General features: G+C 34.9%; 1 non-coding gene across 1 annotated transcript; it reads right to left on the bottom strand.

Annotated features, from left to right (window-relative positions):
• Positions 1-2,816: 2,816 nt before the first annotated feature.
• On the bottom strand, positions 2,817-2,923 carry LOC145044670 (small nucleolar RNA R71). Its single transcript, XR_013681615.1, has one exon. It is a non-coding gene; the product is annotated as a small nucleolar RNA R71 (small nucleolar RNA).
• Between the last annotated feature and the right edge of the window lie 20,964 nt (positions 2,924-23,887).

The raw sequence follows: 23,887 nt of genomic DNA, 5'->3' as shown, positions 1-23,887 counted from the left end.
AGTCTCCTTATTCCTTTAAATAAGGGCAAAAACCTAGAAGATTAGGGTTTCATTTCTAGCGACCAACATACCCTGTTCCAAGAGACAACAAGTCGTTTTGCTCTGAATTAGACTTGCATCATTTGTTATCTCAACACGCCGTGTTGGTTCCTCCAACATGTCGTATCCAATCCCCAAAAAGGTCATTTATACCAAAGTTGCTCCTCAAATTCTAGGTGTTACAAATACTTAGCCTAATGGCTAAACCCTAAAGGGCTTGGGCCTAAACCGTAATCACTAGCATAACTCAATATACATTCGAGTAAGAGTAGATTATATGATGTGGGAGGGTGACCATAGGTTGGTTATCCGACTAATTTCACAAAAATTGAAACCAACGGTTTATTTGTTCATGGAATTGGAACCGGAATAATTCACACAAAATCATAAATTTTTGAAACCAATATTGATATGTGCATAGTTAGCTATATATTTCAATTGTAATTTTATTATTTTCTAGCTATTTTAGTGCAATTTATGAAAAAAAAGGTGTGTAATTATGTTTAATTTATATTTTTCAGTCTAAAAGATGAGCTCGGAAGCAAAAGGAAGCAGGAAATACGATCGGGAACTCGAGAATTGAAGAAAGAAGAAAAAAGAAGAAAAGAGTTAAAATCCTAAAGGAATCGGTGAGTTGCATCGACTACTCGATGAGTCCCCATGAATGTTCGCGAAGCAAAAATACAAAGTCCGGATTCTTAAAGGGGACTCGGCGAGTCGGTTATCTACTCGGCAAGTAGCCCCTGTTTTGTGAAAACTATAAGTAGAAGCCAAATTGTCAAATTAAAACCTCTGGCTAAAATCCTTGGGAAGTACTTTGCGACTAGGAAGGCAGCTGAAGCTTTGGAAATCGGGAGAGAAACCCTAACCTTCAATTCTAAGGAGATTTAAGCCAACATAAGTTTTACTCTTTATTCTTTAATAGAACCAATTGTGAATTGTTAAACTTCATTTTTGAATTATTCTCTACTTTAAGTATGAGCTAAACTTTTCATCTTCTATTTAGGGTAGATAAATTTACAACTATGGATTGATTTATGGTTGGATTAATTGTTTAATGGTGAATTATGTTTTATTAAGCTTGTTAAAGAACGTTATGCTTTAATCGTAACTATTTTCTGTTAACTAGCAAGTAATTAAGCTAGATGAACATCTCTTAATTGCTTACCTCATGTGATTTATGTGAAAACATTATTATATACCTAGGAATAGCGAATGTGAAACTCGGGTTAACTAGAGAATGGGTAAATTAAGTGTGTGAGCTTGTGTGATAAACCATCTACAAGAAGTTAATTGAATTAGTAATTTGATTAGCTAATTACAAGTCTTATTTAACCCAAAAAAATTAACTAGGAAATTCATTAGTTTAATCACTTGATCATTGCTTAAATTAATTTGTTTTCTAAGGATTGGTAATAGTGAATGTGAATCTAATCAGTTTAATCGGTAGCCAATAACAATTAATCCATTGCACTTGCCATAAAATCAACCGTATGAGCAAAAGAATCGAACCTAAACGGAAGCCTTTTTATCATTGAATTTAGTTGGTTTTTACTTGTTTTTTTAGTTGTTAGTTAATTTAAGTGTGTGTTAGTTATGTGTTAAAGTTTCTAGTCATTCAAAACTAGAGAAAACCTTTTACTTTTATTACTTGTTTTAGTTAATTCTAGTCATTAGTTTAATTACCATTCACTGTGTTCGATACCCTACTTATACAACTATACCACCAATTGACAGGTCTACTACCTTTGTGTGTCTAATTATATCATAAAAGTAGGATTAAAACTAGTGCATTTCTATACACATCAAGTTTTTGGCGTCATTTCCGGGGAACAGTTCAAATATTAATTCTAATTGCTAGTTTTACCGAACCTTTGTGTGAGATTTATCTTGCACAAAGTTTCTGCTTTAGTAATTTAGTTATTAAGCTTAAGTATTAGGTTTTTCAGTAAAAAAAATTTATATCTTAACCTTGTACTCGCCGAGTGCAGTCGAAGCTACTCGACGAGTCCAAGGTGAATTCTCAGTTTTGTCTTTTGTTTCATTTTTATTCTTTTTATGACTTTTTCTTGTTTGGCTGCAGGAATTACATGACCCAAGGTTCGAATACACCTCTGGTTCCTCCATACGAAGACCCGGAATCCACGTTTAGGAAAACAAGGATAAAATCGTTGAAGACACAAACCAGCCAAAGAAATCACCTTTCAAGGACGTTAAATCAGTCTTTGGAAAGAAGAAAAGGAAGAAAGTAGGTGAGTCTAGTAGTCAAATGAGCGAAGAAAGCAAGCTTGAGAATTTTGAAGAAAATCCATTGCTAAAAGAACCAAATACTAGTACGAATACGAGTCCGAATACAAAGAAGAAAGCAACTTTGAAGGAGAACCTGCTAACACAATGGCAAACATCGATGAAGTCCCCATGGGTGAATAGAAGAAAAGGATGTGAGACGATATCGGCCCAGGACTCGTGCAACCCGCGAGTCCCGTAACCGCCACTTTTGAACTTAAGGGCCACATACTTGCTCAACTTATGGAAATCCCATTCTTCGGGAAGGATCGTGAAGATGCATACAAGCATGTATACGAGGTCAATGACATACCCGATTATTTCAATGTTCCTAATGTGACTCGTGATACTGTTTGCTTCGTATGTTACCAGTCACATTTAAGGGGGCCGTGAAAGATTGGCTGAAATCACTCCCACCAGGATCCAATACTACTTGGGCTAAAACGAAAGAAGAATTTATAGACCAACTTTTCCCTTCCTCAAAGATAGCCAAGTTGAAGAAAGCCATAGCTAATTTTGAACAACTAGCTGAAGAGTCACTTTATGAGGCATGTGAGTGATACAAAGGCCTACTAAGAAACTGCCCACGTCATGATCTAAACAGCCAAAAAGAAGTCTCCATTTTCTATGATGGAGTGAATGTAACAACTAGGAAGCTCCTTGATCGCAAGGACCACTCACAAAGAAGTCACCCCTGGTGATAAAAGAGCTAATTTAAGAATTCTCTAAAAATTATAGGGAATATCATAACGCAAGGAATGAACCAAATCGAGGGGTGGTGAACTCAGTTACTGATAGCATGGCAACAATGATGGCTAAGTTGGAGAGTTTGGACCGAAGAATGACTAAGATGGACCAATCCATCCATGTTATCCGAGTGGGATGTGAGAATTGTAGAGGGCCCCACCTTACTAAAGATTGTGACCTTGACGAAAACAGGAACCAGGAAGTACAAGTGTGCTATTCAAGTGGTGATAAATATGATGATGATTGGAGAAAACCAAGAAGGAATGGCTCCCATACGATGAATACAAAAAGGAAAAGGAGGAAAAGTATAAGCAAAAAGCGAGGGGTTTTTTTTATCAAAAAGAGGAGCCAGTGCAAGAAAAGAAATCCGAATTGGAGGACATGCTCACAAGATTTGTAGCTGCATGCGAGAAAAACACATAATGACACAGAAGTTGCAATAAAAGAGCAACGAAATATGTTAAGGGAGCACCAAGGCATGATGATGGATCAACACACCCTGCTTAGGAATCGGCAAGCATCCATTCATAACATTGAAAAACAGCTAGGCCAGATTGCACAACAAATCAACCAAAGAGCATCGAGTGAACGTCCTAGCAATACCGAACAAAATCCATGAATGGCACATGTGAATGCAATAACAATAGATTCTGAGAAAATGTTCACTCATCTGACCCCTATATAGAGGGATCCCATAGAGGTGCAAAAAGAAGAGGCAAAAAATTAGGAATCGAGTAAACCCAACTCGACTTGCAGAGTCCCAAATAAGGACTCGACGAGTCCAACGTCTGATGACAAAAACAGCCCTCTATCAAAACCTTACTGACCCTCTTTTCCATTTCCGAGTTGAGCCATACTGGATGAACAAATTCAACAGTATAGGAATTTTATGGAGCATATAAAGGCACTCCAAGTGAATATTCCATTTGTTGAAACAATAGTTCAAACGCCAAAATATGCAAGTTTGCTTAAGAACCTTTTTACAACTAGAAGAAATATGGAAGAAGTGGCTGAGATAGTGTTGAAAGAACTACCAGAGAAGAGGGGTGATCCGGGAAGCATCACCATACCTTTTCAATTTGAGAACTTAATGACCACACAAGCGTTGACTGATTCAGGGGCAAGTATAAATATTATGCCATATTCTTTCTTCAAAAAGTTAAACCTTCCGTACCCAAAGCCTATTCAAATGAAAATCCATCTAGCCGTTTAAACAATAATACATCCAATGGGAGTGTGCGAAGATCTTCTCATCAAGGTAGATCAAGTAGTGTTCCTTGCTGAATTCATAATACTAAACATGGAAGAAGACCTTAAATTCCCAATCATTCTTGGGTGGTTGTTCTTGAATATTGCTTGTACCTTAGTAGATATGCGTGAATCTACACTAACACTAAGGGTGGGGGATGATTTGGTGATTTTTAAAGCGGAGCAAGAGAAAAATCATGAAGATACAAAAGAAGATAAGGTTTCCTCAATAGATTTGGGTGATGAATTGTTAGAAAGAGAGCTTGCACTTTTACAAGAAGAGAATCCAAATCAATTTATACTATTGATGGACGAGAATTTTGATACTGAAAGAGATTTAAAGGAGATAGAGGAGTTGCTAGAGGAAGTTGATTACCAAGAAACAATCAAATTTGTGGAAAGATTACTAACTTGCCGAGTAGCACCCATTGACTCGATGAGTCCAGATGAAAAGTCAAGACCAAATGGAGATTTTGTCCTACAACCCACAAGTACCCTCTCTGGACTTGACGTGCATATTTTTCCTGATCAATTGAAGAATCTACTTGAGGAAAGCGGAGCTGTTAAAATTTGAGTGACTTTGAAAATGCACACTTGGCTTGTCTTGACAAAATTATACATTATAATGAAGCAATCCAAGATGACAAGAAGGAAAGCTTAGAAGATAAAGAGAATAATAAGGATTGGAATAATGACGAGCATAACTTTTCCGATAAATCACACATGCCAGATCAAGAAACAATATCAACCACAATCAAGAGAACCGAACCTCGAGCCTTAGTTTCTACTACATTTGAAGTCTTCACTTTTAAACCAACGGATTCTTTATTATGTGATGAAAGTGAGGAAGAATTCGTGACCTTGAGTGATGATGAAATAATGCCTGAAAAGGCAATCGAGGTAGATAAAGGAGGAATGGAAACAATGGGTCACATGGAAGAAGCGAAAAAGAAGAATCGTGGTAGAGGGATAAAGCGTAAAGCTAAAGAAAATGACACAAAGAAGAGAATGGAAGAATTGAAAAGGGTGTATAAGAGGAAAATCCATATTTACAAAACGAAGTATAAACCACAAAGGACTAAGCATGAATTCCTGATGAAGGACAACGTAGAGACGTAGAGCTGGAAGGAGTACAGCTAATGACTCCTAAAAAATAAGTGCTTTACGGAGGCAACCCAAGTTTAGAGTTTGCTTTCTTTTTACTTTTTTTTTCTTTTTCATTTTATTTTTGTTTTCTCTTAGGATTTTCTTTTATCAATCTTCTTCTGTCATTAAAATGATTGCTTGAGGGCAAGCAATGCTCAAGTGTGGGGTATGGTGGCATAAAATTTAAGAACTCAAATTTTTTTCAAACATAATGAAAAACTCGTCGAGTCCACTCCTCTACCCAGCGAGTCCATTTGAAAAATCCCAAAAAATCATGGATTCCCATATCTACTTGGTGAGTAGGTACCCCTACTCAGCGAGTCCATATATTTAACCGAAAAAATATAATTTTCACATTCTGTAAAATAGGGGTTTTAACCCTAATTGGTAAAACATACTCACAAGTGCAGCCACCAGCCGCTCGACGATAAATACTCTCTCTCTCTCTCTCAAACTTTCATCTCCATTCTCTTATTATTCCTTGCAATTCCGACCAAAAAGGTAATAGTTTACTAATTAATTTTGTTAAAGTTCACACCTTGGGTAGATTTATGACCATAATCTGTGAAAAAACCGAATTTTAGGGTTTACTCAAATCCTAGGGTTTTGATTTTTTAGTCGAATTAGGTTATTATAGACAAAATTTCTTGCGAATTTATGCTTAATAGACATACCTAGACAAACCCCTGGAGTAATTTGTGTATTTGGATGGTTGGGAAAATCAAGGAATGGACTCGCAAAGTTCATACGACTCGCCGAGTCAGTTCTTGGACTTGATGAGTCCATGTTTCAGATGCCTAGAATTTTTACAATTTTAATTTCTTATGTGTTTTTTTTGTTGTGTTATGGGTTTTGTTTTGCAGAAAACATGTCAAGGCGTGGTCAAAGCTCAAGAGGAGGTAGTCATGGGGACATCCCATGGTAAAACTTCCCACAAATCACTTCCAAATCCTCACTGGCTTGTGCCAAGAGCAAGCTAGAAGCACTTAAGCGCAAGGATATTTATGTTCCCAACGAGATAGATTGGTAGTAGATTGGCCAATCAGGGTTGGAGGAGGAATTGACCCCGTATTTGGTTAAGTCCTTTGAAAACAATGGGGCGACGATAATTTGTGATGGGTGGAGCCGGTTGTTCAAAATTCAAGAACCCATCTACCAAGAATTATGTTGGGAATTCTTCTCTACCATCTCCTTCCGGGGTGGTAATGATTACTATAATCCGGGTATTATTACCTTTTCTCTTGGAGGGGAATTGTGCCAATGTAGCATAACGGAGCTAGCATGGAGACTAAGGATCTACGATCAACACATGTTCGAAAATTTGAAGTCATTCCTTGGACACTGCCGCAAGGAGTTGCCCAAGGAGGTGGTTGCTTCTAATTGGTTGAATACTATTGCCAATCGGGTCTATATTCCCACCTCTGCTCAAGAGGGACACATCTGTTCCCCATCCATCGTTTGATCCATCGTCTTATCGCAAGCACCATCAACATGCGAAAGGACGAAGACAAGGTTCCCACCCTCGATATCTTTTACATGTGGAGCGTCATTACCCCCAATATTTTTTGCAATTTGCCATATTGTTTGGCAAAATACTTAGCAGAGGGGGCGGTTAAGGAGAGGATTACCTCCAAAATTAATGAGGGAATGTTTATTACAAGTGTTTAAACGGGTTGTGTTTTATGTATTCATATTGACGCATGACCACAACAAACGAATCGCATTCGTGCACGTTGTTTATAACAACGTTCTAACTTCCATCGAACTCAAGGCATTTAACCCTCTTATCGTGAAACTTCAAACATATTTGATCAAGACTACAACTTCAGCAACCTATTAAATCATGGAAAATGTTTCAAACTTTTACCCAAAAATCATCACGCATTCAAGTATTTGGCTCTTCTAAATCATGCTAGTGTCAAGTTCTCCTCTTCCTTTTCTGACCAATTCAAAATTTTGGAAGTCATTGTTTTTGAATGATCAAACAACACAAGTGTGCGATTGTGAATGAAAGGAGAGAAGAATTGTGTGAATAAAAGGAGATAAAAATTGTGGTATTTATATAAGGTTAGGATTGTTTGGAGTAATTTGTTATGTAGGTAAAAAAAAATTGAGTACACTAGCCGTTTTATGGACGTTACTCAAAAACAAAATGAAAACAAATTGGATCACTCTTTGCGTTTCGTAATGGGAACCACTGAGGACCACGACCACGACGAACCACGACGGTCCGGGATAATGTGCACAAGCCACGATCGTGACCAACTAGACCACGAGATCCACCGTAGTCCGTATATCTGATGGTCTTAATCTTAAAATATTATTTTGATAACAATGAAGAAAAATAAAAAGAGAAATTTCAACTTATTTTGCAAAGAAGTAGTCACCAACTTTAGCTCTGGACATATGGGGGCCCATCAGGTTGGGTACTGTTGGATAGGAAAATGTGGTGGCTTGTCGACGCTACCACAAAAGTTTCTTAATTTGGTTTAAGAAACTAGGAAAGAATAAAACACAAGAAATGGGGGGCATCGATTGAAACAAGTTCTTGAACTTTTTCCTTTCTATAAACTTTTTTTATATTATTTTATTCATCTATTTATTTATTTTTGAACTTTCCGGGTATGGCATTCCACTCCACACATTTGTACTCTTTTGTATCATTCTCATTTCTTTTATAATTAAATATTTTTTTTTTCAAAGTAATGCCTCTTTTTATAAACCAAAAGACAGTTTTAGGGTATCCATTTTAAGAGTTAATGGATTGCAGAGAGAATGTGTATATTGTATTAAATTCATAAAAACCCTCTTATTTTCTATTCAAATCGTAGAGTGTCGTGTGAATATATATATATATATATATATATATATATATATATATATATATATATATATATATATAGAGAGAGAGAGAGAGAGAGAGAAAGAGAGAGAGAGGTTCAAATGAGAACCATAAAAGATTAAGAATCCCAATTAATTAGTAAATATTTACATGATACTTTTATTAAACATGTTAAAATCCTAATTTTTTGTGTTTTTTTGTATGAAAAGATGAAACTTATAATTTTTATAGTATAATATTTTCATTCATATATGCACTCATATTTTAACACAAAACTTATATAAAATATAGATTTACACAGCCTATTTTTACAGTTTAATGCAAAAAATTCACAACTTAATACAAATTGTTTTACAATAATTCAGTAATTCGAAGAAGTTAAACACTCGAACTCTACCACCATATGCTGTCACCAACTACCTATATCAACATAGTACCTGTCATTTTTTCCATATCAGATCTGCAAATAAAGTCATGTATTAACAACTTAAATACTACATTTACAGTTTAATAAAGCGTATTAATTCACTCGTTTTGAATTTAACACAAAACAATTATAAAAACGAGTGGATTTTTACGAATTTATACAAAAATAAATAAATAAATATATTCATAAGAAAGTTAACACAAATATTTATACATACATCACTCATATTTTAAAACAAATTATAAAAAATTCACAACAAAATGCAGTTAATTCACAGTTTAAATAGAAAATTCATAGTTTAATACAGTCAATTCACATTTTTAAACACAAAAATCACATTTTAATATAAAATTTCACAGCTTAATATAGTTAATTTCACAATTTAAATAAATATACACAACTTAATGCAGTTAATTCAAAGTTTAAAATGCAAAAATCATAGCTTAATACGCAAAATTCACAGTTTATTACAATAAATTACAATTTAATACAAAAATTATAAATTCACAACAATATCAAATTAAAACTCTTAATATAGACAATTCACAGTTTAATATACAAAATTTACAGCTTAATATAATAAATTCACAATTTAAAACAAAAAAATATATATTATAATCATATTTTCAAATTAAAACTTATATTTTGATGTTAATATATGAACACATTTATATGTATTAAATCGTGAATTTAATATATTAAGTCGTGAATGAAATTTACAACGTCATATACAATTCACCGTTTACTATACAAAATTCATCAGATACATTGTGTGCACCACATAAATTCACAGTTTAATAAAGTTTTTCAGAACTCTCATTCACAGTTTAATAATCAGTTTAAGACTCTCATTCATTGTATTTATATAACATAAAAACATATTAATTAACACATTTACAGTAAACTAACTTAAATAGAACTAAACAATAGTTGAATCACTAAAACATCACATTTCAAAGCTTAAAAAAAAAATCAAAATTCATATTATTTGAGAAAACACTAATATAATAACACACATTTTAAGTTCAATTCACAGCTTAACAACAATAAAACATAAAGTGAATAAAAACTTGATGAAAACATTATAAAAAAACATAATTAACATAGATTAACAACTTAATAGTAGAAAAAAACTATGTTTAACAAAAGTAAACAACAAATGAGAGATTATAAAATTAAATTCACAACTTAACAGGAAGAAAAAAAAGTAAACAAATATTAACATGCCCGATGCAAATATTATGTTGTTTCACTAAAGATCGGAGAGAAAAAGATGGAGTTGAGTTGGCGGTGCTACACAAGAGCGGCAAGGAAGTAGTTATAGTGGCAGTTGACATCGATCTCAGATCTAGTTCATCAATCTCGTCAAAATTCGTAAATCTGAAGGAATAAATCATAGATCCATATGCGAAAATCATAGATTTGTTGTCGGAAATCATAGATCTAATGTCGTAGATCATAGATCTGGACTGAACCACTTTAGATCTGAAGAAGACAAAGGATTTTGGAGGTTGATGACATACATCTATGGTTGGTAGAGGTGGTGGTTGACCAGATTTGGTGGTCTTTCATGGAGATCAAGAGAAAAAAAAGATGTAGGCGAGATGAAGATGTGTCATCAAAGCTCACAGATCTGAACATCAGTAGTGGCAAAAATCAGTGGCAAAGTAGATCAGATGTGCTAGTGGTGTAGATCTAGACTTGAAATGCATCAACCACACCAGATCTGATGCAGATTTGGTGGTGTTTCACCAAAAATGAAGAGAAAGAGATGATACTGGAATATGGTGGTGACGATAGCCAGAACCGACATCGGTAGGTGGCGGTAATGGTGATAGTTGATGATGATAGATGGAGGATTTGTGTTTCAGCTTTTGAAGATGAGTGGGAGTGTTTGGATGCAAGAAAAATAACCCATATCTTATTTTGTAGTTTAAGTTTAGAGGTTCTTAGGGTTCTTAACCTTTAGGGGTTCTCATTTGAAAATTTTACCTATATATATATATATATATATATATATATATATATATATATATATATTGTCATATAGACACTATATATTTGGCCACACCGCATTAACTTCTTGCCGGATGTGGTTTGTTACACCTTTTCATAAATTAATTTTAACATTTTTTTAAAACTATTTTTCATTATTAGAAAATAATGTAACAAATAGATGACAATGAACTAATAACTTAAAATCTTAAAAACTTAAAAATAACAAACTTTAAATCTTAAAAACTTCTAAACTTAAAAAATTAAAACCAAAAAACCACGCACTAGTACAATCTAAAGGAAGTGATTCATCTGAAAATTGGACTTCTAAATCATCGATGAAATCCATGTAAAGATCAATATGGTCTACCATCTAAATATGTTTCGTCAAGTTTCTGCGGAGATCATGATTGATCAGAATATTACAAACTATTCCTCTTCTTGACAAGTACTCTTCACTTTCAATCTCTATTGGTTGTATCAGTGGAAAATATAGGGTATTTACTTAATTTTTTAGAATCATATTATGTAATATGATACAAGTATACATCACATAACTCATCTTTTTCTCCTCAGCACAAAATGTAGGGTGTTTCAATATGTGACAAGGTTTTTAAAAACTCTAAATGCTTGTTTAACATCTTTCCTCATGTTTTCTTTAGCCCTTTTACACTTCATCATCTTTTGATCATTAGTACAAAACAATGTTTTAAGAAAAATAGAACGCTCAAGATAGTTACCGTCCACGAGATAATACCCTATACTTGTAAGAAGTTTCATGCACTACAAACAAAGAATCTGATGCAGTCTCATTATACATATTGTTGATCATCATTGCAATGTGAAGAACATTGATGGTGTTCAATGAACTGGAAGCACTGAAGAAGGCATGTCATATCCATAAATCTTGTGAGGGCACAACATCAGGTAGGATATTTGGCTAACCATGATCACCACGTGTGTATTGACCATGATGTGCATTCAGGCATGTAATGCTCCATTCCTGGTACGTAATTATTTAAATTATTCAAGTATTTAGTTTGAGCTACTCGACGAGTTAGTAGCCCTGACTCGTCGAGTAGATGTTGGATTGGATGCGGGGTTTAAAGAGTCTACTCGGCGAGTCCAATCATGGACTCGGCGAGTAGGTATGCTATAGGGAAATCCTATTTTTGGGGTTTTGCACCTTATTTAAACATCTTAAACCCCCTTTGGGCCTCCCTTATCGCCCTCCCTGTCCTCCAGAAACCCTAGTTCATTAGAGAGCCTCTTCCTTGAGTTTTTGAGTTTTTTTGGTGTCGTTAAAGGTAGTTGCAAGAGCTTGGAGCTAACAAGCTTGGGGATAGAGAACAAGATCCAGGAACACACTCATCTTTGGCAACTTTTTGAGGTAAAAAGCTCTTAGCTTGGTGAACTATAGCTTAGATCTCTTTATATGTTGACTTTTTTTAGGTCTTTTGACCCTTTTGAGAAGGATGAGTTAGTTTCTATGGGCTGTATGTAAAGCAACCCCTTCTTCCTATAGTATTTAGTTTCTAGGGTCATAAAAGGAGTCTTGAATCTGTTTTCATCGAAGACATGGTCATATTTATGGAAGTAGATTGCTATAACTTGAGTTTGGGTCCATTTGAGGTGTGCAAAACCATCAAGTCTCTACCTTTATAGAAATGGACCTTGGAAACGACACATATCTGTAATTTGGAGCTGTAGAAGTGTGAAACCAATTATCTAGGTTAGATCTGCAAGGGACTCGACGAGTTCATAAGGGGGCTCGGCTAGTCTGATGAAGAAACCCCGATGATGTTCATAGGACTCGATGAGTTGATTGAGGAACTTGGTGAGTAGTATGATTTTGTCCCTTTTCTGATTATGCTAGGACTTGGCGAGTTTGAGGATAACTCGATGACTTAGTTCGTTTCGTCGTGATGATGGTTCGTTTGGGAACTCGACGAGTCATAGGGTGACTCGACGATTCGAGTCATGAATTTTAGGGTTTCTGAGTTCTAGAACTCGGTGAGTCAATAGGCTGACTCGGCAAGTTAGGTCAACCTAGAAGGTCGACTTTGACGAGGACGTTGACTTTGACCAGGGGTAAAATGGTCATTTTACCATAAGAAGGATTATCATATTTTGATTAAGTTTTGTTATGGAATTGATAGAAGGAGAGTCGCCGGAGCAACATACAAGGATTCCTTACTCGTGTTTCCAGCAATCAGTCGTACAAGGTGAGTTTCCCTTTAGTAGGAACGGGTCTAAGACACCAAGACCGTCCTGTAAGTTGAGTGTGGGCGAGGCCCGTATCTTATAATAGCCAAGTGTGGGCGGGTCCCGTATCTTACAGTTTAGATCGTTCACGGATATATTCCTGACTGATAGATTTAATTATACTTGTTGTCTGTGTGATACATGTATGTTTGTTTAGTAGCGAAGTATGAGCGGGGCCCGTATCTCGCAGCAGCTGAGTGTGGGCGGGGCCCATATCTCATAGTAGTCGAGTGTGGGCGGGGCCCGTATCTTAGAGTCAGCGGAGTGTGGGCGGGCCCGTATCTCCTAGTTAGCGGAGTGTAGGCTGGGCCTGTATCTCTTAGTTGTATGTTGTATGTGCATGGTATGTGGTAGTTTGGGGGAGCTTACTAAGCTTTGTGCTTACGGCTTCAGTTTTGGTTTTAGGTACTTCTACTAGCAAAGTGAAGGGCTCGGGATGATCGCACACCATAGTCTTTAGTTTGGGAGTTCACTCTGATGTTTTGCTATGACATTTTGATTTGAGAGAGATACTATGATGTTTTATGATACATGATTTATGATTTTACATATAACTTTGGATGGTTTATGATTTTAATAATGATTTGAAAACGAAATTTTTGGGGTCATATTTTTGGGATGTTTCAAGGAAACATCCCCATTCCCAATGGAGGAAATCCAAGCTTCCTAACATTCCAGGGAAGCCATGCACATTTGCATGATGACCAAATAATTGTTAGATGTCATTGTAACTAGGTTTACAAAAAATCATGGATAATACAACTTCATGACATACTTGAAAATTTTATGAGGGCTTTCTCGTATGGTACATGCGTATATCCTAAGATACTCATCTAGTACAACGATGAAAGTGACATATGATATCATGTGAAGTGATGTTGTGCATTTTGTAAGCGAATAAAAGCTATTGTATCTATTACATATGGGAATTGTTATAAATATTGATACACTTCCTTGATGGCATTTACTATATGCTGAAACAAATAATTGTGCATATAGAACCGTCGTTGAAAATGTCGCATTTAAAAATCACTTACCCATCAAAATTATAGTGCATGAGATGTTCGTGGATAGCTTCACGATTTTTCTGTACATTTTTTTTGCTTTTTTTTTTCTGCCTCATATTTTCGACATCCCTCTTGCATAGTTCTTCAATATTTCCTTCGGTCATTTGGAGAACCTTCATCATCAGTTGTAGCATCAAGTTAAAATTTCCTGAAGATGAAGATGAAGATAAATGTGAAGACATTTTTAGAGTGAAGAAATAAGAAAATTCTGGTGTGGTATAAAATGATGTTTAAGGTTTAGTGTTTATAGAGTTTTGAATTTTTTAAAAAGATAAAAAAAGTAGTCATTAATGGCTAGTCATCAACTTAAAGCGAGTGGATTTGGTTGCTGAATTGGTCTTCCCACCTCCCCATGCCAAGGTCGATGGGTGATGTGGTGTCGTCTGCCTCAACAATGCCAAGGCCATACCCTCAACCTTATGTATTCAATCTTTTTTGACCTCTATGCTCACTCTCTCTTTTATATTTTATTAAACCTTCAATCAACCCCCATTATAGATTCCCTTAAAGGTTATATGTATAATTCTCATATAAAATATTATATATATATATATATATATATATATATATATATATATATATATATATATATATATATATATATATATATATATATAAAAGGTGGGTTTCGAGCCAAGTCAAAGAACAAAAAAATGGGCAGCGGAAAAAACAATTATGATCTAAGAGACTTGAAACAATAGATCGAACTCAACAATTCAAGCAACTTATAGGACATAATAAATATAATCATACCTAAGTTTTCTTAATAGGTTTCTTCTTTTGACTAGTCAGTCGATTGGACAAGAGAACCCAACTGAGAGTTCATCTTTTGTAATCGCACCCAAGAAACAAATTAGAAGTATATCTAAGCAATCCTCGAACTATGAGATGCAAACCGGATCAAAAACTCGATTCTTCGGCAGGCCACGACGTGGTGATCAAGTTGCAACGTCATAGGAACTATACTTCAGGATTCTTTAGCGTTTTGAGGGTTCCAAACTTTGATAATTGAAAGGTATTTTTCACAACTATCAAAATCGGATTTGGAGCCCTTTTTATATACGGTGATCATTTGAAACTCTAGAGATAATTAACAAATATAATAATTATTATCTATGAAATTCAAATCATTATGAAATATTCGATGTTCCATTATTTTCTATTTTACTAATTAAACTAATGATTAGTTAACAAAACTATTTCATCATATAAATATCTTTTCAGTTTTGTTTTATTTTATTATTGTGTGTAACTCAAAAGAACACTACTATTTGTAGTAATATTAACGGGCTTATTATGATTATGGGCAGTATCTCCATCAATAGATACCATGTTAAGTGTTAGCATAGGAACTCTAGTATAAAACTCAAATTATAAATAAGCTTAGATTCATGTGATACAACCTATTTTTTTGAGACTGTGAAACTGTTTTTTTTCTAGTAAAATCTTCTAATATTCTAGAGCTTATAAAATATAATATATGTAGTATTCTAATAATCTAAAACAATATTGTTAACACAGTTTAGATTGAAATATTCTAAAATCTGTAACGACTAAAAAAAATTAGATCTATTCCAAATAAACTGTTATATATATATATATATATATATATATATATATATATATATATATATATATATATATATATATATATATATAAATTTGAGTTTTATACTAGATTTACTATGTTAACACTTAAGTAATCATATTTTTTTGTATAAAGATTTGTACTTGGCTTATAATTAAGTCTGAAGTTTTAACAGAAAATATATTATCAGTTAAAGAATATATTATAGCAAAACATTAAACATCTTTCAAATGTCATATGCATGATCCAAAATAGAATTCTGAAATATGACACTAACATGTAGACATGACTCATTATCACCATTTAGTGGTTATAAAATAAAGTAAAAAGTCTTTTGTTTTATCATTAAAATTCACAAAGGAGTTTATTGGGTTGGTGGATGTGGAAACTTGGGTCTGTGAAATGTGCAAAACACAATTATATCATGGTCTGTTTCTTATTTTTTATTCAAATTGGCATGCTTACGCGACCACACAACTAGAGACTTCAACATTAAAAGAAAACGTTTCAATCTCAACTTCTCAAGTGGGAGACATCTGTGCCCATTATATCCACTTTACTTTCTTTACTTTTTTTTTTTTTTTCTTCGCAAAGTTTGAAGTGATGATAAACTTTGGGTTTATATTAATGATTCGTTAGTTGAAAAACAAAACCAAGTCACCATGATGCCATAAAATTTTATTGTAATTTTATATGTCACGCCTCATCGTTTTTTCATTGTCCCAAGGTCACGGCATCAATCTATTCTTGATATGATACAATCATACAAGTAAAAGTTGGCTTCACTTTAGAGGAAAAAGTATAAATGGTGTTGATTGATTTATTAGCTTTGAAAAAAAAAAAAAATAGAATTTTGAAAGCGAAATCTGAAATGTGAATGAAACCAAAGTTGCATCGATTGTGCTTAGATTGGATGATGAAACTCCCGTTGTTCCAAGTTAGAGAGAGGGGTAGGGTGGGTGGCTCAATTCTTATTTATTTATTTATTTATGTATTTTTTTTAAATTAAAAAGATATTAAAAAAAATATAGCGAAAATAAAAACAAAGCGTATTTTCTTTATTTTATTAACACTTAACAAAATTTGTTAAATAAGCTAGCTACAATGACCGTTGGTGTGTAAAGTTTAGTCTAAAAGGATCATTCACATAAAAAATATTTCATAAATACTTATTTAGGGACAAAATCAAAACTATAATTAATGTTCATTTGTGAAACTTTGTGTTGTTGATAAAGTATAACACAAGGTGTATGTTATAGTTTTTCCTTCGAATGAATATAGGTTAAATATATTTTGAATATGGAAGGAAGTTGTTGATAAATTATAACACAAAGTGTATGATATAGTTTTTCCTTCAAATATGAATATAAGGCTTTGGTTCATGAAGTAGATAGCAATGTTCATTTAACAAAACACATACAATTTTATATTACCAGCCTCTAATAGTATATATTTTAATATAGAAAATTAACAATAGTGATGTGACACATTTATAAGATGATAAAAAAACTCATAAAACTTCATGTACCAACCTTTATATTTCATCTCTTTGTTTTTAAAATTCAGTATTAGTTTTTAAAAGTTTCTATTCTCTCATTCTTTCTCTCTCTCTCTCTCTCTCTATATATATATATATATATATATATATATATATATATATATATATATATATATATATATATATATATATATATATATTGATGCAACATCGTTTTTGGAAGGATTGGCCTAGTATAAGGAAAACTGAATTAGAACCTGTAGTAACACACAAAGAGAGAGACGATGTTAGTCGCTTCCCGGTAGGACGCTGTTTACGATCAAGTCATTGAGTGGTTGGTCAAAAGTACGGGTGTATAAGAGTTTTAGAGTATAAGAGGCGATTCGTGTACCTGGGTTATGTCGGTCCTTTTATAGTTAGGATTTAGAGTACCTAGTGTGGGGAATGTCTAAACGGGTCTGTCAGAATACAGGGACAATGATTGGTCCAGCTGTCCTCTAATTGTTCTTTTAGAGCGTTGATTGGAGCAGAGAGAATATTTGTTAATGACAAGAGCACTCGCATGCGCTGATATTTTCTATCGCACCATTTCCACCTAAAACATGTGCGTGGCAAGTAAACCATTGGTATTGGGCCAGTGTAACCCAACCATCTCGTACAAATGCTCGTAAATATCGTATGTCTTGACAGCTAATCAACTTTGGTGGTTATTCATGAGGTAACTTCTCTGCTAAAGGTAGTTTCGCGAAACCTTGAGCAATGCGGCTAGAGTCTCGCTGTTACACTACTGTTGTCGCACGGTGTATCTGCATGGATAACTATATATATATATATATATATATATATATATATATATATTGTGGGACCATTCGACAGTAGTTTGGTGGACGGTTGGGGTTAAGCGGTTAATCGATTTAACGAAAATTTAATCGGGACCCTCAATTGCTAATAACACTATTTTCAAACATAATATATGTTAAGAAAATTAGTATTTGAAAATTTAAAAGTTTTAAATTTGAAAAATTGAAATATTTTGTATAATTTTAGAAAATTTGAATATTTAAAACTTTAAAATGTTGAAATTTTGTAATTTTTGGTGGAACATTTGAAAATTTAGATTTTAAAAATGTTTCCCACCTAGGAACGCCAAGGAGCACTTACCCGAGTTTGATCAATATTGACCAATTTCCACCAAGCACTCCTAATCGTAATCGGTTGCAGACCACCAAACGATTAATAAGCCGTCAAAGCCTATTTCTACTAAAGAGTGTTTAGAATATGAAATCAATCACTAAAAGCAATAAAAACACAATATGTAAATAAGATCTGATTGGCTCATTAACGTCTGGAAGAGTATACGACTTCGAGAGAGTTTACAAGAAAATGAACAGTGAAAAAGTTACTCTCTACCCCTATACTTACTCTATTTATAGAGTGTTACAGACGCACAAAAAATATGCAAGGACTAAACATTGGACTTCGACATCAACATGTGACTTGCAAAATACATTCATTTCGAAATACATGACTTCGCACCCAAACAGACTTAAACTACTTTCGACTTCTCACTATACATTTTGCACCCTACAATCTCCCTTATAGTGAGAAAAGACGAAATCAATTCATTAGCTTCATAGTCTGAAGAAGTACACCGCGAACCTCCATATACCAAATTATTGTCTTTCGAATCTCAGCCTTGTCAACTGCTTCATTCCTTTTGCAATTGTCTATTCTAACAAGAAGGCTTGTATAATGAGAACTCGTATACCTCTCTGCATCACATACTTGAAACAAAAACTTTTTCATCCTCCCGTTCTTGTTTTTTCCACGAAACACCACTCCTAGAGGTTAATGAATGATTTCCCCATCTTCATATTCATCAATGTTAATCTTGCCCTTCAGCAAGGATTGAGGAACTTTCGAACTCTTATTGACAGCCATAGCCAGCTGAATACCAGTGATTGCAAGGCAATCATAATAGTTATCAGTGAACAACTTAATATGAGCAAATACAATGAGAAAATCATCCTTTTTGTTTTCTGACAGCTTCACAACATTAACATTACTTAAAGTCCTTGTCACAGACCACATTATTCGCTCTGACAACCATATAGCGAAAATTTTGTAGTATGCCTTCGATCAATTTCTCACGGGAAATAGACATCACTTTTATTATCTTCACCGATGACCACACATTCTCCTTGCTTTTCCCCAAAGACTGCATGAAATCGCATCTTCAGTCTTTGTATTCTTCTTTGTCATTGAAGCGATTGACTAACTTGTATTGAGAAGATATGTACATCATATGATTTATTGAGAAATCAAGTTGATTAAAATCAGATTGCTCAAGCTCATAACTCTTCTTTGCTACTTTTCGAAAGTACTCTAACTTCCCAATTGAAATGATTTACTCAATAGTTTCACAACACCAATGCTTGTAGGGATCAACCTTATGCAAGCCTAGTGCATGATTTTTCCTTCTCTTCAATATGCTATTGATTTGCCTTTGCCTTTCGATCTCCAAGGCTTGTTGCCTTTTCTTTTCTTCTTTTGAAGGAGTCACACCAACACTTTTTCCTTTGTCCCCCTGATTGTCTCTCGAAGGAGGTGGCATAGAGCTTGAACCAGAACCTCCAACACTTTCGCTTATAACAATCCCTTTCGTAATTGGTCTTCTTGTGGTAGTTGTCGAAGTTGTTGTTAATAAAATTGGAAATGAAGTGGGTATCTGAGTGGACATCACCTTCCCCCAACCTCTCCTTTATTTGTATCTTTCGAAGATCCAACACCTCCACATCTGTCACACCCCCAAACTGAGAACGGCAGAAACATTCAAGGGCGGAGGACGTCATGTATAGTATCAAAACAATGCACAATAGTAAAACAAGAAACAACATCCATTGCATTAATATTATAGTTAATACAAGTGTGTTGTAACAACCCAATTTTCACTCCCAAAAATTTCATTTAAAATAAGTGGTTTGTAAAATATTTATAGCAAAACATCATCCGATCATATCATTTCATAAAACATATTACGTGTCTGAAAACCCAAAACAAGAAAATAATAATAATGTTTGAGTACAATCCCAGAACATCTCATAATGCAGAAATCCAAAGTGAGTGTGTATGATGTGCCACTATCGCGCCGGCTCCTTCCCCTTCGCTGAAGAGGTACCTGAAACCAAAACTGAAAACTGTAAGCACGAAGCTTAGTGAGTCCCCTCATCGTACCACATACCATACAATCATATCACATACATACTGCCAGGCATTTTTGGGGTGCCCGACTTACCCGGTACGACCATTTTGGGGTGCCGACCTACCCGTACGACCATTTTGGGGTGCCGACCTACCCATGTCAAGCCATTCTGGGATGCTGACTACCCTTCGGTCCTAACAACCGAACCTTAGGGACTATTTCACCCCTACTACTACTATCACATATAACATAACATCATCATATTATCAGACATATCTGGGGTGCCTGAACTACCCTTCGGTCCTAACACCGAACTTGGGGACTAGTCCCCTCTTACTACCTCTATCGCATATAACATAACAAGCCAGCATGCAAACATATCATCACATTATATCAGACGTACCTGGGGTATCTGACTACCCTTTGGTCCTAACAACCGAACTCTACTACTATCACATACCACATATCATGCTAGCATATAACTTATAAGGTAGTAACAAACCTGGATGATATCATAAAGACAATCATCTATCATACGTCTCCTACTGGTGGGCCGACATTGTATCCTTAGACCCACCGCTACTGGAAGGTAACTCACCTCGAAAAGTAGTTGTTCAAAGCCTTCTTGCTAAGCGCCTGACTGCTGAATCAGTAATCCTTCAGCTATAAATCATAAACATAGATTAGCGACTCACTCACACCCTTAGGTTAGATGACTGACCCACCCTCGTCCAAGGTAAACTCCTTGGTCAAAGTCAACTTCCAGTTGACTGGACTCACCGAGTCATGGCACCGACTCACGGAGTCCTTCTCATACTAACACGGTCCTACTCTACAAGCCCCTCTTCCCACTCACTGAGTCACCCTTAACTCACTACTTGGGATGATAGAACCGGCTCGCGATCCGACTCACCGAGTCCAAGAACAACTCGCCGAGTCCATACGAGCAGACTTCCCACTCGCTTCCAAATCCTCACCAGAGCATCCCTTATGAGGATTTGGGTTTCTGGGACTATTGCAACACGTTAGATTGCTAATTCTTCTTGTAAATACGAAGGGTTGGACTTTCAATATCTAAACCCCTCTTACTCAGTAATTGTTCATGTGACTCGCCGAGTTTGAAAAACAACTCATCGAGTACCAAGAAATCTTCATAGGACTCGCCGAGTTGTTCATCCAACTCACCGAGTCTAAGGCCATCTTCAAAGAACTCGTCGAGTTCCACTTTGGGACTCGCCGAGTCCCTTGACCCATTTCCCATATAGACCAAATCTGAGACATGCAACACTTCAAAACCATAGATCTATGTTCCTAGGGCATGCTTATCACGTAAAGTTGCAAACTTGTCGTGCATGCATGGCCCTACAAGCTTCAAAAGGCAAATCCAAGATATTTATGAGGTCATACACTCAATGGGGACCTCAATCACTTCATCCACAGGAACTTTATGCTTCTAATACGTCCACAAGGTCTAGATCTAAAGTCCTTTTGGATCATTAAGCACAAACACATGGAGTTTGGTGTTTTAGGGCTTGAAAACCACCAATTTGGGACAAAAATGGTATCTAATGAACTAGTGATCAAGGTATGAACTTTTCTACCTGAATGGAAGCTTCTCATAGTGTAGATTTCGGATCTACTCCTTTCCTTGCACTCTTCAAACTCCACCTTCTTCTTCTAAGCTCCAAACTTCCTTCACCAAGTAAAAATCACTCAGAAGAACCATATGGGGGCTAAGGTCTCTCACTACAGCTCTCTGGAAGTGTTAGGGACAAGGGAGGCCGAGTTAGTGTGCTTAAATATGGTGTCAACACTCGGGTTAGGGTTTTTGCCCAACAGGGCCTACTCACCGAGTCGGGGAACTGACTCGCCGAGTCCAAGGCTCAAACTTCGCGTCTCATCCCGCTCCTACTCGTCGAGTAGGTCATTCAACTCGCCAAGTCCAATGCAAAAATGCATGAATTTAGAATTATTAATTACAAGAAATACGTACCGGGAACCAGGTGCTACATGTGCTCTCTGAATAGTTGTATGACACCAAAAATGTATATATAACAAAATAAAAGATGAGTCTTGAACATCCTTCATCTTCTCAAAACCTGGTCCAGTGTACCTGTCTACTGGTGACCTAAGAATAAAAGTTATTTTGAAAGAGATTATCATTATATAAGTTGGTGAGTTTATAAGTATTTTAGTGTCAAGTGTATGCATTTGTTTCATGAAAATGTTTGTATATGTATAGTAAAAATGTTTGTATCTATCTATTAAAAATGTTTGTATACTTCCCAGAAAATCCTATATTTTCTGCTTAAATGAAAAGTAGTTTTAAACCAAGACTCAATTGATTGTATGTTCTGTTACCTTGAAAATAGTGTAAAATGTATGTTTGTACTTGAAATAGTATAAATTTATGTTTTCCATATTTGTAAAACAATCTTTACTCGAAAAATAGTATGCATTTCTCATGTGAGAATATCATTGTTTGAATATAATGGAAAAATGAAGATTTACAGTAGTATTATATAAAATACACTACTGATGCATTAACTACCTTGAAAACTAAACTGGTTAATTTAGGTTAAAATGTAATAAGCTTATAGCCATACTTGAGAGACTAGTGTAAAACACGACGGTCTTCAGGCATTGAAAAAGATATGACATTTGTCACCCGTAGACCTATAGGTCCCATTGTAGCTAGCAGCAAGGTGTAGGATGGTCAATCCCGTATAGATCTATACAAAAACTCATGCTCTCCCTCTAGGGGACTCTGGTTATAAAACTTGACATAGAAAGAATATTGCTATGCCATGAAATAGTATCTCACATTTTAGTTATCTTGTTCTTGTTGTAGTATGTAAGTTCCTTCTTGTTCTTGTAAATGAATATTATACTTTGTAATGAACAGTAATAGTATGTATGTATTGACTCATGTATTGACTCTTTGTTCTAGAAATAGTATGTAATGATCCTTTAAACTATATATATATATATATATATATATATATATATTATAGTTTACTAGTATGTTTGTTTGAACTGCTACTGATTTGTAGAAAATACTCATTTACCCAGTTTATGCAACTGAGTTAAGTATGTACTTTGAAAATGGAGTTTAATATTCATTTATGTATTTAGCAAGTATAACTATTATTTAGCTGACAGTTAGACTAGTTAACACAATTCTATTTTTATTCTACTTGTATTCTCCCCCCTAAAAACATTAAACAAAGCTAAATTGTAGGGGTATGAACTCACCTTAAGTGAGTGATTCGATTGAATGTTCGATATAGGATGATTGTCTCCACTGAATAGATCCCAAGACAAAACAAGTCCTAAAATGCATATCATATAGTATATAGGCATATAATTAGTGAATATAACCTCAAAGGTGTAAAGGAAACAACCTATAGTGTAAGGAACACTTACAAAAGAACTGTTAGAACCGAAATCAAGTGGCTGCTTGGTGTTTATGGCCAACCTTCGGTGTTCACGGTCGCAAATAGGATTTTCGTCCTTGAAAGATTCAAGTGTTTTCGG

Source organism: Lactuca saligna, chromosome 4, assembly GCF_052625555.1.
Source record: "Lactuca saligna cultivar CGN05327 chromosome 4, ASM5262555v1, whole genome shotgun sequence".
NCBI classification, from domain to species: Eukaryota; Viridiplantae; Streptophyta; class Magnoliopsida; order Asterales; family Asteraceae; genus Lactuca; species Lactuca saligna.
Note: the sequence above shows the minus strand (reverse complement) of the source record. Positions and strands in the feature narration are given on the sequence as shown.